Source organism: Primulina tabacum, chromosome 7 (genome assembly GCF_025594145.1).
Source record: "Primulina tabacum isolate GXHZ01 chromosome 7, ASM2559414v2, whole genome shotgun sequence".
Taxonomy (NCBI): Eukaryota; Viridiplantae; Streptophyta; class Magnoliopsida; order Lamiales; family Gesneriaceae; genus Primulina; species Primulina tabacum.
Window position 1 is genome coordinate 21386234 of NC_134556.1, and position 17219 is coordinate 21403452.

A 17219-nucleotide genomic window follows, 5' to 3' on the forward strand; every position below is an offset into this window, starting at 1 on the left:
CATGACCTCCCCGTAAGTAGGACATCCCGAAAACTCAAACAACAGTTTATATCAAAATATACTCCAACTAGAGTAATTAAAACAACAACCAAAGTCAACAACCTATAGCCGCACTGGCCAGGAGTAAACAGAATTTAAAACTTACCAAATACTCACAAGATCAAGAATATAACAGAGTCGCCTCAGAACATAACCAGAACAACCAAATATCAATACAGATACACGGGGCATCTCCCCGGCAAATAAAGTACAATACAAGTCTGAAACAAACTCAAGACATACATATAAACTAACTGGGAGACTCCACTGAACAGAACCAAGCAATCCAACCTCAATCCCGAGCTCCACTGGCGGAACCTCGGCCTGATGCTGCAAAACGACTCGGGAGATCTACCATGGTGTCCAATAACAACCACAGCAGTCCCCCCCAGTAAACAACTGAGGTTAGGATTCTGGTATGAAACAGTTCAACAATAATAACAATAACATAAATCATGCATAATCATATAATAAAATGTAATATGCAATGCATGAAAGGCTCAACGAATAACTGGGATAACAGGAGCCAACAAACGGTATGATAACAACTGGAATAATGCTCGAGCAACAACACAGGGGAGCTACATCGTCATGCAGCTAAACCGCCCTGCCAAGTATGCGAGGTATGCCAAGCTGTGCCGAATAACACCCCTGACTCGGCCTCCATATAGCATACGATATAACAGAATGGCACAACAGAACGAACTAGATGACACAATCCCAGCGCTCACCTCAAAAGGCTGCACTAACCATGGGATTGTTCAATCACATCTACAGTATCATGTGTATAGGCCTATCAGCCACACAATGATCCTGAGGTAAACAACAGCGCCAGATAACAACGGATATCAACAATGGCTAACAAGAACGATAGGGCTCAACATGAATGTCATAACTGTGTGCCCAATGCTAAATGCCAATAATATGTCATAAACATAAACATATATCACAACGAAGGCATTTAACAATTTACAACAACCAACAAGTCATACACCCGATCAATGAAACACAGAATGACAATTAAACATAATTTATGTTTTACCGTCGTATGTTACCGAGGTGTAACATACCTATACCAACTTGACAATCCAATATCACTTCACTTCAAGACTCTCGGCCTAAACAAAACCATAATAGGCCGATCTTGAAAACTACATTCCACACCAATGTCCGATTTGTCACAAAAGAGCATAAAATTCATATCTCGCTCAATATTAACTCAATTCAATATCCGCCAATTGGAAATGAAAGATAACTCGAATATCTAACTTTTTCTATAAGAAACCATTTTCCAAATCTCAGTAGATAAAGCTCAGAATTTCCAAGAACACACTGCTACTTACGAATTCGCGGACAAAATCTCACACACTGAGCAGTTCCAGAAAAACAAGCATAACTTGCTCAATTCTAAATAGAATTTAACGAATTTTATATCATTACGAAGACAACACATAGCTCTACAACTTTCTTTTTGAATCACAAGTCCAGAATCCAAGCGCATAATTGACAAAAACTCGAATTACAGTAGGTGTCCTGCACAGCACCATTTCAGAATTCGATTTGACACATTTTGTTAGAAAAATCATATCAATTCCGTTTCTTATCCAAATTTGATGATTCTAGCGGCTATAGAAAGCTAACAAACAGAGCTGCAAGTTCTCTTTAAATCATTTCTACAAATTCAAAATACAAAAGTCGCAGCAACCCAAAACTCTCACCCAAAATCGGAAGAATTCTCGCAGAAACAGAGCACCCGAACAGCAGCTTCGATCTACCCGAATCCTTGCTTAAACTTCGCGATTTCTGACTTAAATCAAAGCTTAGGATGTTAGGAAGACACCCCTTTAGACCGATCGAGATTTGGACGCTGGACGGAAGAGATATCGCGATTTTCCCGCAGCCGCTACACAAGTGACGGGAATGGGTTTCCTCTTTCTTTCCTTTTACTTCTTCTCTCGTTTCTTTTCTCTTTTATTTGGTAAGTTATGTGTATGTATATGTATATATATATATATCTTATGTATTTGGTTACTAAAATAGTAACTCAAGCTCATTTATCCCGGTCTGTATTTATTTGCTCTCGTGTGTTATTTAAACTCTATATGTATTTTATATCGTTAAGTTCTCCGATATTCTAAAATACATTTTTTTAACACACTTCTAAAATTTATTTGGCATTAATAATTATTTTAATTTACAACTCAATAATTATTCTAATTATGGCAAATTACCGGATAATTAAATACAGGGCCTTTACACATTTAACATTATTATATTGCTTATTAATGCATGAAGTGTTAAATTGGTTATTAGAATTGAATTTGGAACAAGATTTAACCTAGTGGAAATTAGGTTGCATGCTCTATCTTAGTAGAAAATTAAGATATGATTTTAGAAACCATAAAAATTGGTATTGATTTTGAGCCTTATTTTATGCACATGATGAAATAATTACAAATAAATGATTTAGGGCCAAAAATTAAACAAATTCATAATTAATGGTTGGTTAAGAGTTTCGAATTTATGGAGGGGTCTAACTGCAATTTTCAAAATTATGAGGACTACAATGTAATTTTCGATATATCAAGGGACAAAAATGTAATTAACCAAAATATAAGGGACTTAATGTAATTTGCGAATTAGTAAGGGCCAAAAAATGTAATTTCCGAAACTAAAGGGTCTAAATGAGAATTTTCGAAAAATATAGGGATCAAATTGCAAATTTCGAAAAATTAAAGGGTTAAAATGCAATTTTTCAAGTAAAGCTTAATTTCAACGCGTAATCTTCACATAAATTTGGGAACAATAATAGAAATTCCTTAAGCTTCAATACGAAAAGAATTAAAAGACATTTCGCCGCAGGGAGGATTATCATTCAAGGTGTAGCTACCTATGCACTACTAGATTCAAGAGCTACACATTACTTCATATCTAAAACCTTCATCAAGCGACTGAATATTACTCCTGAAGATATGGGTTTGGGTTTCAAACTTTCTATTCCTTCCGGTGATCAAATGCTCACATCTAAAATTGTCAAGAATCTGGAGCTTCGTTTATTCAAAGATATAGTTCGGGCAGATCTTATTGTGCTTCCTATGCCTGAATTTGATATCATACTTGGGATGGATTGGTTATCAGCGAATGGAGCTTCGATTGATTTTTGTGAGCGATCAGTGTCTATTCGACCGCCAAGTGGTATTTTTTTTGTCTTTGAAGCGGCGAGAAACCAGCAAATGCCGCACATTATGTGCGAGGAAGCTTATTAAACGTGGATGCCAAGCTTTTCTAGCATGTGTCACTACCGTACATGTTCCTATCAATCAGAAATTGGAAGATGTTGTTATTGTCAGAGATTTTCCTAGTGTCTTTCTCGAAGACGTTCCTCGCATTCTACTCGATCGTGAGGTGGAATTTTCTATCGAGTTAATACCAGGCACCGTTCCAATATCAAAAGCACCTTATCGTCTAACACCCACTGAAATGAAATAATTAAAAGATCAAATCCAAGAATTGCTAGACAAGGGTTTTATTCTCCCAAGTTATGCAACTCTGCATTGATTATCGAAAGCTTAATAGAGTCACTATCAAGAATAAGTATCCACTGCTAAGAATTGAAGATTTATTTGATCAGCTGCAAGGAGCATCAATATTTTCTAAGATTGATCTGTGTTCTAGGTACGATCAATTGAAAGTAAAAGAGTCTGATGTTCACAAGACAGCGTTTCGTACTAGATATGGGCACTACGAGTTTAGTGGTCATGCCATTTGGGCTGACCAATGCGCCAGCGATCTTAATGGATCTCATAAATCGCGTATTGCAGCCGTATTTAGATCAATTCATCATAGTCTTCATTGATGATATTTTGATCTATTCTAAGAGCAAAGAGGAGCATAGTCGTCATTTGAGGACACCACTAATGTGGGGGCCCGGGTCCGATATCTAATACTAATAATTATAATTGTAACAAACCAAACGATTTAGTAAAATACATAATTTGTAGTTCACAAATCCACATAACATTTTCAAAATAATTTAATTGTCTCAAATGTTTGAATATAAGTTTCAACATGCCAAAATAAACTAGTGAACCAAAGAAATCCAAACATCATCACATAACTCCTAAGACCCGAGAATCCCACTCTAACTCGTATCTCCTCGCCTGGAGCTGGACTCTGACATCCTAAGCCTCGCCTCACCTACCGTCAAGCACATGAAAACAAGAGGTAGCCGACGTGCCGGTGAGTATAAACCCAGTATGATACAATCAATAACATATGAGAATTAAAATTTCAAATATCTCATATAAAATTCATAAAGATGCAATATAATGCAATGCATGATCAGGAACTGTGGGCTATCAATAAATCTCAAGATCAAGTGAATCATCTGGTCATAGGGTACCCAAGGGAATAGAATCACCCAGCAACATCCACCGACTCATCCGCTCGGGGTGGGGTGCTGTGTTCTACAATCCCAGGACTATGGTGCGCCTATAGAGAGTGTTCAGGCCATAGCAGCGACCTCCGCATACACTATGCCAACCCAACTATAGCCCCATACGTACAAAAATCAATAAATCAAGGCGACCTCCGCCACATCAAATCTGAATCAAAAAGTGGCTCAATATGCAATGTAATGATGCAAATCAATATCATCATTTCGATATCATAATAAACTCATCTCAATACAACAATCATCATCAAATCGCCAATAATTCATCGAGCCATAGAGTTTTCAATTTAAAATAAAAATGATATTTTTACCTCGTATGTTACCAACCGTAACATACCTTTCAAATATTAACAAAAGAAGATCGAAATGTGTAGGTGAGAAGTCTTGAACCTTTGAATTCTACTATAACTCAAGAACTTTGATCATCTATCAAAAAAGAGTAGTTTCTGTTCAAAATTCATAATTAATTCAATACTACTTCGAATCAAGATCCGTAAATTTCTTAACCGTAATATGCCATAAAAACATTTATTGAATCATTTTATCAAACACATAACATGCATGCTAAAGAGTTAGCTCATTTACTTTGCCATTGGCTTCAATTCTATTTTAAATTCAAACCAACACAATCACAATCTCCAAAATTCCTCAACACCAAAATCCAACAATAACTAAACTCACAAGCTGACCTTAGTTCCTTGAACCCAAAATGCTCTTGCTCTTACTCCAAAAACCCAACAAGTAGCTAGAATCAAAGGGAAAAATGAAGGAAAAAGAGAACCCTAGCTTCCCTTGGAGTGAAAAATCGAGAAGTGAGGAGAGAAATGAGGGAAAAGTGAACCAACTCTTCTATTATATCACTTAAATCTCGAAAACAACGCTTTTTAAAAATCGCTGGCCGCCCGGGCGGACATATTTTTCTGCCCGGGCGCGGAACTCTCGGCCAAAACACCACTTTTCCCGAACAAGACCCACGCGGGCGCGCACTCAGCGCACATCCACTACAAAGATCGCTTCCGAAACGCCTCTTCCCTTCAGAACTAGGAAAAGTGGTAAACTAGAAAGTTGTAGCCCTATATCTTGGCTTGCATCTCCAATTAGCCTCATGTCATTTGGAGGTCTGAGTAAAAAGTTATGCTCAATCTCCCAACATGTGTCATTGTAAGAATGACGATACGCACGACACACTTCGGGGCGCTTTTGGCTCATCTTCCCTAATGATTTGAACAAAACTCAAAACTGGAAAGTTATAGCCTTATGTCTTATCTTTCTAATGGAAGTGGCCTCATATCAATTGGATCAATATACAAAAATATTCTAAAAACCACAACTTGTGCCATATTTTTCATAGCGTTTCTGCAGTTCTATTACCTATTTAGCTCAAATTTCCACCTTTGATTCTACCCATCCATTATCTATTCCATTCTATAATATCATTACCATTCATACCATATCGTAAAGCCAAGAACCATCACAACTACTGCCATATTATATCAAAATTCGGGCATTACAATTCCTCCCCTCTAAAAATAGATTTCGTCCTCGAAATCAATCATCTCTTTCAAGTCTAACATGTAATAATCAATACTGAAATTAAAACTGAGAATAGAAGCATACTTCATTTGAATAACTCGGGATATTTTTGTCTCATTTTATCTTCTAATTCCCAAGTTGCCTCCTCGACACCATGTTTGTTCCACTGTACTTTAATCAACGGTATCAATTTATTTCTTAGTTGCTTATCTTTTCTGTCTAGAATTTGAATCGGTCTCTCAATGTAGCTTAAAGTCTGATCTAACTCAACCTCATCGGGGGGAAGTACATGAGAAGGATCTAGATGATATTTCCTCAACATAGACACATGAAAAAAATCATGAATACCTGATAATGCAGGAGGAAGAGCTAATCTATAAGCCAAATCACCAACACGTTCCAAAATCTCATACGGACCTGTGAATCTCGGTGATAATTTACCCTTCTTTCCAAATCTAACCGTACCACGAAAAGGAGATATATTCAGAAAAACTCTGTCACCTTTCTCAAAAATCAACGCTCGTCTCCTGATGTTCGCATACTTAGCCTGTCTATTCTGAGCAGCTCTCATATGACTCTGAATCAATTTCACCTTCTCTGTCATATCTCTTATCATATCAGGTCCTACAATTGGTGTTTCAGATAAATCAACCCAATACAGAGGAGATCTACACTTCCTGCCATATAGTGCTTCAAATGGTGACATTCCAATACTCACTTGATAACTGCTGTTATAAGAAAACTCGACAAGTGGTAACGAATCATGCCAACCAATACCAAAATCCATCACTACAGCTCTCAGCATATCCTCTAATGTCTGAATAGTACGTTCTGATTGTCCGTCTGTCTGAGGATGATATGATGTACTCAAATGCAAACGAGTACCAAGGGCCTCTTGTAAACTCTGCCAAAAATGAGAAGAAAATCTAGGATCACGATCTGATACAATTGACTTAGACACACCAAGCAATCTCAAAACTTCTCTGATGTACAATCTGGCCATCTGATCATGCCTATATGTCATCTGATAAGGAATGAAACACGAAGACTTAGTTAATCTGTCAACTATAACCCAAATTGAATCGCAACCCCTCGACGACCTCGGCAATTTCGTGACAATGTCCATGGTGATATGGTCCCACTTACATTCTGGAACCTTAAGGCTATGCAAAAGACCTCCTGGTCGCTTTCTTTCTGCTTTCACTTGTTGACAATTCAAACAACAAGATACAAATTCTGCTATGTCAGATTTCATTTTTTTCCACCAAAATTGTTTCTTCAAATCATTGTACATCTTTTTACTTCTAGGGTGTACACTGAACTTACTGCAATGAGCATCACGCAAAATCTGTATCCTCAACTCTGAAATATTAGGAACTACAATACGATCATTCACAAACAAAATACCCTCATTATTGACCTGAAATTCTGATCGATGTCCTGATTTAACGAGTTCAACTGATTTCTGAATGCTTTGATCTAACCTTTGAGCCTCTTTAATCTTTACAAACAACTCTGGCTCTGCCTGAATCATAAATACTCTTATAGGTTGAGTATCTACCAAAAATCCAAACCAGAAAGACAACATTCTTCTATTAAGTCAGATACACTGCTAGTGATCAAGGACATATTGCATACTTTTCTGCTCAAAGCATCGGCTGCTGCATTAGACTTTCCTGGATAATATTTTATTTCGCAATCATAGTCTTTCAACAAATCTAACCAACGCCTTTGTCTCCTGTTCAGCTCCGCTTGTGAAAAGAGGTATTTCAAACTCTTATGATCAGTGAATATCTCAAATGTCTGCCCATACAAGTAGTGACGCCAAATCTTTAGCGCAAAAACCACTGCTGCTAGTTCCAAGTCATGCACTGGGTATCTAGACTCATGGGGCTTCAACTGTCATGAAGCATAGGCAACCACACGGCCATGTTGCATTAATACACAACCCAGTCCTTGATGTGAAGCATCAGTGTGCACCGTAAATCCTCCTACACCTGATGGAATAGTCAGAACTGGAGCACTAGTCAATCTCTGCTTAAGTTCAACAAAACTAGCCTCACATGCTTGCGACCAAATAAATGGTACATTCTTTTGTGTCAGCTGGGTAATTGGCCTCGCAATCTGTGAGAATCCTTCATTAAATCTGCGATAATAGCCTGCCAAACCCATAAAACTACGTACCTCAGGAACTGATGTCGGTCTAGACCAATTGATGACTGCCTCAACTTTACTCGGATCAACTGATATACCAGCACTTGAAATCACATGTCCAAGGAATACCACTCTATCCAACCAAAACTCGCATTTGGATAATTTAGGTACAATTTTTCAGTTCTCAAAATTTGCAAAACAGCTCTCAAGTGCTCGGCATGCTCAATTTCAGATTTTGAATAAATAAGAATATCATCAATGAAGATCACAACAAATTGATCTATATACCTTTGAAACACACGGTTCATCAAATCCATAAATACTGCAGGTGCATTGGTCAACCCAAAAGGCATAACCAAAAATTCAAAATGCCCATACCTGGTACGAAAAGCAGTCTTAGGCATATCTGTCTCTCTAACTCTTAACTGATGATATCCGGATCTTAAATCAATCTTAGAATATACTGAAGAACCCTGCAATTGGTCAAAGAGATCATCAATCCTTGGCAAAGGATACTTATTCTTTATTGTGGCTTTATTCAACTGTCTATAATAGACACAAAGCCTCATAGACCCATCTTTCTTCTTCACGAATAAAATCGGAGCACCCCAAGGTGAAACACTTGGTCTTATATATCCTTTAGCCAATAGATCCTCAAGTTGTTCCTTTAGTTCCTTCAGTTCAATTGGCGCCATCCTATAAGGAGCTCTAGAAATAGGCTGTGTACCTGGCATCAATTCAATGTTGAACTCAATCTCTCGGACTGGAGGAAATCCTGGAATCTCATCTGGAAATACATCTGAAAATTCACTAACAATTGGAATATCTGTCAATTTAGGTACTGACCTTGAAATATCAATTGCATAAACCAAGAAACATTCGGCTCCTTTCTGCAACAAACGAGTCATGGACAAAACAGATATCAAAGGAATCTTAGCTCGAGAACCCTCTTACCATAGAATGTCCAGTGATCTGTCATATCAGGCCTAAACATAACAACCTTCTGAAAACAGTCTACAGTATCCTTGTATCTAGTCAACATGTCAATGCCAACTATGCAGTCAAAATCAGACATCTCCAATACAATACAATCAAGTTCAATGACATTATCCTCGTAACAAAATTCACAGCCACTTATGATTTCAGCTGACCTTATCACTTTGCCCAGTGGAGTAGAAATAGATAATGTAGACAATAATGGCATAGAATTCAACGAATGCAATGTGACAAAGTGCTCAGCTATGAAAGTATGTGATGCACCAGTATCCATCAAAACATATGCAGGATAATCTAAGACAAAACAATTACCTGAAATAACATTATGTGGAGCATTATAAGCCTCATCCTCAGTGAGTGCAAAAACTCAAGCTTGTTGTCTAGGTGGTTGTCCTACCCTGTGGCTAACACTCTGTTTGTTCTGATCTGTCCGATTTGATTGCTGATAGGAATGAACTGTAGGAGTCTGGCGATTTTGGTGAGATGTCTGTCTCGATGATCCCCCACTCTGAGATATATCACTGCCACGATTTGGACACACTCGAGCATAGTGTCCCACCTGGTTACACAAATGGCAAGCTCCCGAAATTCCTCTACACTGATCCGTATAATGTCTACCACCACACTGACCACAAGTTGTGCCTGAATAACCAGTGCTCTGAACTGAACCAGATTGTCTCGATCCACTAGAATTCGAAAAATTACTGCCATGCCTCTTAAATTGCTTGCCTCTAGCCTTGAATTGCTCTCTTATGTTTCAACTGTTACCGCAACTATTACCCTGTCTGAAATGCTGTCGGAACTGTGGCTGTTGGGGTCGTTGCGAATATTGAAAACCTCTCTGCCTAATGATTCCAGTTTCAGCTCCCTTTGCTCGATCAAGAGCCTCAGCAAAAGTGTTAGGCCTTCCGGTATTAACCAAAGTAAATATGTCTTGGCTAAGACCATTTATGAAGTGATTGGCCTTAGCTTCTTCATCGGATGCTACATGAGGAGCAAATCTCAGTAAATTCGAGAACTTAGCAACATAGTCCTCAATATTCAGATTTTTCTGTTTTAAATTTGCAAACTCGGCTCCCCTATCTTTCCTGTAAGAGGTAGGAAAGAAACGCTGATAAAATTCAGATTTAAAAATATCCCAGGTAACAATCGTACCTCGACCCTCTAAAGCTTTCTTGGTCATTATCCACCAACTCTTAGCAACATCCAATAACTGATGAACAACTAATTTGATTCTACGATCATCTGGATACTCAAGAGATTCAAATAATTGATCCATATTCTCCAACCAGTTCTCACACTCTAATGCATTCTCGGTACCCTTCAACATCGGTGGGTGTAAAGACTGAAATCTGGCTAACAGTATCTCCATCGGAGTCGGAGTTATATCCATCTGAGTATGAGTATCACTGCCTTGATCTTGTGCCACTGGTATGTTCTGTCTAGGTCTACCACGACCTTTACCTCGAGTAGCCATGTCTGATATACAATAGATCAACACATATAAAATCACAATATCATAATCATCTCAATCTTGTATCAATCATCTCTGGCTCTCGAGACTCAACAATCTCAAAAATCTCAAATAAAGCTCAACAATATAATATCTCAATTATAATCATGTATTTCACATTGTAGCATAATGAAAATGCGCCTAGCAAATATATCACATGATCAAGCAATTCCAACTGACTCGATCTACCATGTTCCCAAATATCTTACGCTCTGATACCACCTGATGTGGGGGCCCGGGTCCGATATCTAATACTAATAATTATAATTGTAACAAACCAAACGATTTAGTAAAATACATAATTTGTAGTTCACAAATCCACATAACATTTTCAAAATAATTTAATTGTCTCAAATGTTTGAATATAAGTTTCAACATGCCAAAATAAACTAGTGAACCAAAGAAATCCAAATATCATCACATAGCTCCTAAGACCCGAGAATCCCACTCTAACTCGTATCTCCTCGCCTGGAACTGGACTCTGGCATCCTAAGCCTCGCCTCAACTACCATCAAGCACATGAAAACAAGAGGTAGTCGACGTGTCGGTGAGTATAAACCCAGTATGATACAATCAATAACATATGAGAATTAAAATTTCAAATATCTCATAAAAAATTCTTAAAGATGAAATATAATGCAATGCATGATCAGAAGCTGTGGGCTATCAATAAATCTCAAGATCAAGTGAATCATCTGGTCATAGGGTACCCAAGGGAATAGAATCACCCAGCAACATCCACCGACTCATCCGCTCGGGGTGGGGTGCTGTGTTCTACAATCCCAGGACTATGGTGCGCCTATAGAGAGTGTTCAGGCCATAGCAGGGACCTCCGCATACACTACGCCAACCCAACTATAGCCCCATATGTCCAACAAAACAATAAATCAAGGCGACCTCCGCCATATCAAATCTGAATCAAAAAGTGGCTCAATATGCAATGTAATGATGCAAATCAATATCATCATTTCGATATCATAATAAACTCATCTCAATACAACAATCATCATCAAATCACCAATAATTCATCGAGCCATAGAGTTTTCAATTTAAAATAAAAATGATACTTTTACCTCGTATGTTACCGACCGTAACATACCTTTCAAATATTACCAAAAGAAGATCGAAATGTGTAGGTGAGAAGTCTTGAACCTTTGAATTCTACTATAACTCAAGAACTTTGATCATCTATAAAAACAGATTAGTTTCTGTTCAAAATTCATAATTAGTTCAATACTACTTCGAATCAAGATCCATAAATTTCTTAATCATAATATGCCATAAAAACATTTATTGAATCATTTTATCAAACACATAACATGCGTGCTAAAGAGTTAGCTCCTTTACTTTGCCATCGGCTTCAATTCCATTTTAAATTCAAACCAACAAAATCACAATCTCCAAAATTCCTTAACACCAAAATCCAACAATAACTAAACTCACAAGCTTACCTTAGTTCCTTGAACCCAAAATGCTCTTGCTCTTACTCCAAAAACCCAACAAGTAGCTAGAATCAAAGGGACAAATGAAGGAAAAAGAGAACCCTAGCTTCCCTTGGAGTGAAAAATCGAGAAGTGAGGAGAGAAATGAGGGAAAAGTGAGCCAACTCTTCTATTATATCACTTAAATCTCGAAAACACGCTTTTTAAAAATCGCTGGCCGCCCGGGCGGACATCTTTTTCCGCCCGGGCGCGGAACTCTCGGCCAAAACACCATTTTTCCCGAACAAGACCCGCCCGGGCGCACATTAATTCCCGCCCGGGCGCGCACTCTGTGCACATCCACTACAAAGATCGCTTCCGAAACGCCTCTTCCCTTCAGAACTAGAAAAGGTGGTAAACTAGAAAGTTGTAGCCCTATATCTTGGCTTGCATCTCCAATTAGCCTCATGTCAATTGGAGGTTTGAGTAAAAAGTTATGCTCAATCTCCTAACATGTGTCATTGTAGAAACGACGACACGCACAACACACTTCGGGGCGCTTTTGGCTCATCTTCATTAATGATTTGAACAAAACTCAAAACTGGAAAGTTATAGCCTTATGTCTTATCTTTCTAATGGAAGTGGCCTCACATCAATTGGATCAATATACAAAACATTATTCTAAAAACCACACTTGTGCCATATTTTTTCATACCGTTTCTGCACTTCCATTACCTATTTAGCTCAAATTCTACCTTTGATTCTACCCATCCTTTATCTATTCCATTCTATAACATCATTACCATTTATACCATATCGTAAAGCCAAGAACCATCACAACTACTGCCATATTTTATCAAAATTCGGGCATTACAACTACTAGTACTGCAAGATAGAAAGTTATATGCAAAGTTCATCAAGTGTGAGTTTTGGCTTGATAGAGTGGCTTTCCTAGGCCACATTATTTCTATTGATGGCGTTAAAGTTGATCCAAGTAAAGTTGAGGCAGTGAAAGAGTTGCCAGTACCGAATACTGTTACCGAGATTCGCAGTTTCTTGGGACTAGCTGGCTACCATCGCAAATTCATCAAGGGATTCTCATCTATTGCAGTACCTTTGAAATCCTTGACTAAGAAGAAATCAAAGTTTGTATGGGGATCCGAGTGTCAAGAAAGTTTTGATAAGTTGAAGCAAGCTTTGATATCAGCACCAGTGTTGTCTATGCCATCGGGGCAAGGAGAGTATGTTCTATTTACCGACACTTCTAAACTTGGTTTGGGTGCAGTTTTGATGCAAAATGACCGAGTTATAGCTTATGCATCGAGACAGTTGAAAATTCACGAGAAAAACTACACTACTCATGATCTTGAGCATGCAGCAGTAGTTTTTGCATTGAAGATTTGGATACATTACTTATATGGGGAGAAGTGCAAGATATTCACCGATCATAAAAGTTTGAAATAATTCTTCACCCAAAAAGAATTGAATATGAGACATCGAAGATGGCTTGAATTAGTAAAGGACTACGACTGTGAGATTAGCTATCATCCGAGAAAAGCTAATGTTGTGGCAGACGCATTGAGTCGAAAAGCAGCAGTTATCACTCAATTATTACTCCAAAGACCGTTGCAGTCCGAGATACAGCGGTTTGAGCTTACAGTGTATGCTAGGGGCGAGGCCCCTAATCTTGCCACATTATCAGTACAGTCGACTTTGAGAGATAGAATTCGTGATGGGCAGTCTACCGTGAGCAATTGCAAAAGTGGAGAGCTAGAGATGAAGCCAAGAGCCGGAAGCTATATTCTGAGGTGGATGGTATAGTTTGTTATCGAGATCGTTTATGGGTTCCTAGTGACGATTCTTTGAGAGATCTCATTATGAAGAAAGCTCATGACACACCATATTCCATTCATTCGAGAAGCATGAAGATGTACAAAGCTCTGCAATTATTATATTGGTGGCCGGGTATGAAGAGAGACATTCTGCGTTTTGTGACTGAGTGTTTGACAAGTCAACAAGTTAAAGCAGAGCAATAGAGGCCAGCAGGAAAACTTAAGCCACTTCCTATTCTCGAGTAGAAATCGGAAAATATTACTATGGACTTTGTTGTGGGATTGCCGAAGACTGTTAAGGGATTCAATGCTATATGAGTGATAGTGGATCGTCTTACGAAATCAGCGCATTTTCTACCTATCAAGATGACATTCACCATGATTCAGTATGCAGAGCTATATATTCGAGAGATAGTTCGTCTGCATGGGATTCCTGTATCCATTGTTTCGGACAGAGATCTGAGATTCACGTCATCTTTTTGGAAGAGTCTGCATGCAGCGATGGGGACCAAGTTATTATTCAGTACAGCCTTCCATCCTCAAACCGATGGTCAGTCCGAAAGAGTTATACAAATTTTAGAAGATCTACTGCGAGCTTGCGTTATTGATTTCCAAGGCAGTTGGGAACCAAAATTACCTCTAGTGGTGTTCACCTACAATAATAGCTATCAATCATCAATTGAGATGGCTCCATTTGAGGCACTTTATGGAAGAAAATGTAGATCTCTTATTCATTGGGACGAGGTTGGTGAAAGAAGAGAGATTGGTCCAGATGTGATTGAAGAGACTGTCGTGCTTGTAGTCAAAATTCGAGAGAGTATGAAGACTGCACAAAGTCGACAAAAGAGTTATGCCGACAAGAGACGAAGGGACCTAGAGTTTGCAGTGGGAGATCATGTGTTTGTGAAAATAGCACCTACTAAAGGTATTATGCGTTTTGGCAAGAAAGCAAGCTTAGTCCGAGATTTATTGGTCCGTTTGAGATTTTAGAGAGGGTTGAGACACTAGCTTATAGAGTGGCATTCCACCGATACTTTATGGAGTTCACAACGTGTTCCATATTTCGATTCTGCGACAGTACATGTCGAATCCATCACATGTGCTAAATTATGAACCTCTACAATTGACTCCGAATATGACATATGAAGAAAGACCTGTCCAAATCTTGGGAAGGCAAGAAAGAAGATTGCGTAACAAAGACATTCCAATGGTTAAGGTCAAGTGGCCGAATCACTCGGAAAAGGAAGCTACTTGGGAAACCGAGAGGGACTTGAGGAGTCGCTATCCAGAGCTATGCGGTAAGTTCTAATTTCGAGAACGAAATTTTATTTAAGGGGTGAGGAATTTAAGGCCAAAAAATTAAGACGACTGTAATTCAACTGCATGCAAATCTAGGGAATATGAAAAATAGTTAATTAGTTCATTTTAAATTGCTTAACTGATTATGTGACATGTTTACATGACGTTTTAGTAGTTTTCTACTTACATGCATTAAAATGTATTTTTAAGGATTATTCGAGTTACGATCGAGGAACAGAGACCGAGGGCTGAAAAATGTAAAATGCTTTTATTAAATAATTGTTTTTAAATATTTAAATTATGAGTGATTCTTTTTCATATTTTTTAAAAATAAGGGGTTTTGAGGTGATTTTATACGACGGGACGTAAATTTTATCGATGTTGGTTTTTCAACAAAAATGCAAACGTTTTGGCAACCCGGCTAATAAATTCTCAAACTTATTTAAACAAAATTATTTTTAATATTTTAATTAAGCACTAATGGGCCTAATTTACCTATTTACTGGGCTTAAACCTTATTAGTAACTTAATTAAGTATTTAATGTTCTAAACCCCACCCCAAAACCCTCACTTTTGCACGCCACTTTCAGAATTTCAGCACCAATTCTCTCCAATCAATTCACACGACACACACACTCCATAATTTGAAAGAAAAATTCGAAAGCTTCAAGGGTTTTCTAGCCAAGGTCGTTCGTCGCCATTCTTCGCAATTGTCAATGAGAATTCATGCGTTAAATATGCAAAGACACGTATTTTTCTTTCCTTACATCTATCATACCATAGTTTTTTTTTAGCATGTTTATATAGGAAAACATGGCACACAAGTTGAATTTACGTAACTACATGCATATATATTCTAAACTTGTGTTTTTTACTTCCAAATTCATGTTTTTGTGTGTTTAAGAGGGCTGCCATGATTAGGACACAATCAAGCATTTTTTACACGGGTATAGGGTCCTAGAACATCATCAAAACGCTGCACAAAGACAGAACACACAAGCTGGAACCAAATCTGGTATAGGATGATCATAGGGCCCGGTTTTCATGGATTGGTGGTTGGCTTTGTCTTGGCTTGGGACCAAGGCTAGCCAGGGTCGTGGTTGAGTCGAGGGAAGAGCCCTAGCCACGTTAGGGCTCGAGTCGAGAGGGCTGGGAGGAAACCTAGCCTCCCACCCGAGAGCTTCAAGGAGAGTCGTGCAGGTTCAGCGACTTGTGCAGGGTAGATGGCTCGGCCTGGGGGCTTAGGGCTTGGCTAGGGTGATTCCTTAGCGTCCTATGAAGGTGCACGAGGGGCTGGTTCAGGGCTGGTTGGGTTGGCTAGGTCCTAGGCGAGTAAGCAAGAGTCCTTGCCAAAGTTGGAGTTCTCGACCAGTTTTTGTGCTTGGTTGGGGGCTTCGGTTTTGGGGTTGGGTTGGGTTGGTTCTAAGGGTCCAGTAGGGTCTAGACAAGGGTTGGCTCAGGTTTGGCTCATGGTGCTTCGAGCTGGGCTCGAGAAAAATTAAAGATGGCTCGTGGGTTCCAAGTTTGGCTCGGCTAGGGTTTTCTAGTTGGAAAATAATCGAAACACGGCTCACGGTGGTCGAATCATGGTTCACGAGGCTAAAATAATATAAAAAGTCTAATTTGTGAATCTAGGAATTTTATATTAAAGTTTGATATTTTTCTGGATTAAAACGCCCTAAAACCTAATAATTAAAGATAAAATAAAAAATCTAGTATAAAGGCTAAATGAAATTATGGGAATTTTAATTTAGACTTAAATAATTATTTGGGACATGTTAGACTCAATGAAATTAAGAAAAATTCAAAAACGTGAAATTTTACGCTAGGGGCAAAATTGTTATTTTACACCCAAAAATTAGTAAACATCATGGCAGTGTCCTGAATGCAGTTTTATATGCTAATATGATTATTCAAATGTTTATGAATTTTTATATGTTAAATAATTATTTTTAAATGTTCATGGATTTTTATGGTAA

General features: G+C 38.3%; 1 long non-coding RNA gene across 1 annotated transcript; it reads right to left on the bottom strand.

The window, feature by feature from the left end:
- Nucleotides 1–130: 130 nt before the first annotated feature.
- Nucleotides 131–1961, bottom strand: LOC142551169 (uncharacterized). The gene is made up of 3 exons (XR_012821524.1): nucleotides 1758–1961; nucleotides 1110–1157; nucleotides 131–390 (listed from the first exon to the last, which is right to left on the bottom strand). It is a non-coding gene; the product is annotated as an uncharacterized LOC142551169 (long non-coding RNA).
- Between the last annotated feature and the right edge of the window lie 15258 nt (nucleotides 1962–17219).